General features: G+C 63.6%; 1 protein-coding gene across 2 annotated transcripts in view; it reads right to left on the bottom strand.

The window, feature by feature from the left end:
* The window catches only part of bcl9l (bcl9 like), a 121,795-nt gene extending 120,622 nt beyond the window's left edge, over positions 1–1,173 (bottom strand). For both annotated transcript variants that reach the window (XM_072593465.1, XM_072593463.1), the window contains exon 1: positions 1,060–1,173. The gene's annotated coding sequence lies outside the window, so the exon portion shown is untranslated. The remainder of the gene's footprint in view (positions 1–1,059) is intronic.
* Positions 1,174–1,627: the final 454 nt, after the last annotated feature.

The following is a 1,627-nucleotide window of genomic DNA, read 5'->3' as shown; positions in this document are numbered from 1 at the left end:
CGCCCGCTCCCCCCGATATAATGTTACCGCCCTCTCCCCCCTCCCCCTGATACAATGTTACCGCCCGCTCCCCCCTCCCCCCTGATACAATGTTACCGCCCGCTCCCCCCCTCCCCCCTGATACAATGTTACCGCCCGCTCCCCCCTCCCCCCTGATACAATGTTACCGCCCGCTCCCCCCTCCCCCCTGATACAATGTTACCGCCCGCCTCCCCCTCCACCCTGATACAATGTTACCGCCCGCTCCCCCTTCCCCTGATACAATGTTACCGCCCGCTCCCCCCCCGATACAATGTTAACGCCTGCTCCCCCCTCCCCTGATACAATGTTACCGCCCGCTCCCCCCCATACAATGTTACCGCCCGCTCCCCCCTCCCCCCTCCCCCCTGATACAATGTTACCGCCCGCTCCCCCTTCCCCTGATACAATGTTACCGGCCCGCGTCCCCCCCGATACAATGTTAACGCCTGCTCCCCCCCTCCCCCTGATACAATGTTACCCGCCCGCTCCCCCCCCCCGATACAATGTTACCGCCCGCTCCCCCCTCCCCCCTGATACAATGTTACCGCCCGCTCCCCCCCTCCCCCCTGATACAATGTTAACGCCCGCTCCCCCCTCCCCCCGATACAATGTTAACGCCCGCTCCCCCCCTCCCCCCCCGATACAATGTTAACGCCCGCTCCCCCCGATACAATGTTACCGCCCTCTTCCCCCTCCCCCTGATACAAGTTACCGCCCGCTCCCCCTCCCCCCCGATACAATGTTACCGCCCGCTCCCCCTCCCCCCTGATACAATGTTACCGCCCGCTCCCCCCTCCCCCTGATACAATGTTACCGCCCGCTCCCCCCTCCCCCCTGATACAATGTTACCGCCCGCTCCCCCCCTCCCCCTGATACAATGTTACCGCCCGCTCCCCCCTCCCCCCTGATACAATGTTACCGCCCGCTCCCCCCTGATACAATGTTACATGGTTACTTGTTACAATGTAGCAGCTGGGGGCCATATCCGCGGGGCCCCGCCGCCCTCTCTCACCTGTTCCCCCGGCCGGCGGCACGTACCTGGCTCCCCGGCGCTCGCCTCATGTCGCTGCTGAGCGCGGCCTCGGCCTCCCCCTCGTCCCGTGGCCCATGACCGGGGGCCTCGGCTCGGCGGCGGTGTCCCTGATCCCTCCTGCCGCCCTTCGCCCCCCCCCCCCCTCCCCTCAGCCACAAGGCAATCCCGTCAGCCGCAGCCGTGGGCCCGGCCTCTCCCTGTGTCCCGCTGCTCGGCGCCGCCGCCGCTTCTCTTGTTGTCAAACGGCAGCGAGTGTGGAGGAGCCCGGGGAAGGGGGCTGAGGGAGCCGCCGTGTCACAATAAGAGTCCCCGCTCCCTCCCACAGCAACTCCCAGCGGCACCAACACTCAGCTCACACTCACACTCACACACACGCTGCAGGAGCACTCCCCATTCAACACACACACACACACACACACACTGAACCGGTACACACTCACACCAAACCCAACTGATTACAGGAGGGAGGTGAAAAAGCAAAGGGAAATTACGAACAAGGTTAACATAAAAGGAAATTCCAAAGTCTGCTATCGGCACATCTAGAATAAAAGGAGAAGTTGGATCAAGCAGGGA

This window comes from Chiloscyllium punctatum, chromosome 23, assembly GCF_047496795.1.
Source record: "Chiloscyllium punctatum isolate Juve2018m chromosome 23, sChiPun1.3, whole genome shotgun sequence".
In the NCBI taxonomy this organism is placed as follows: domain Eukaryota; kingdom Metazoa; phylum Chordata; class Chondrichthyes; order Orectolobiformes; family Hemiscylliidae; genus Chiloscyllium; species Chiloscyllium punctatum.
This window is presented reverse-complemented; position numbering and strand designations above follow the sequence as displayed.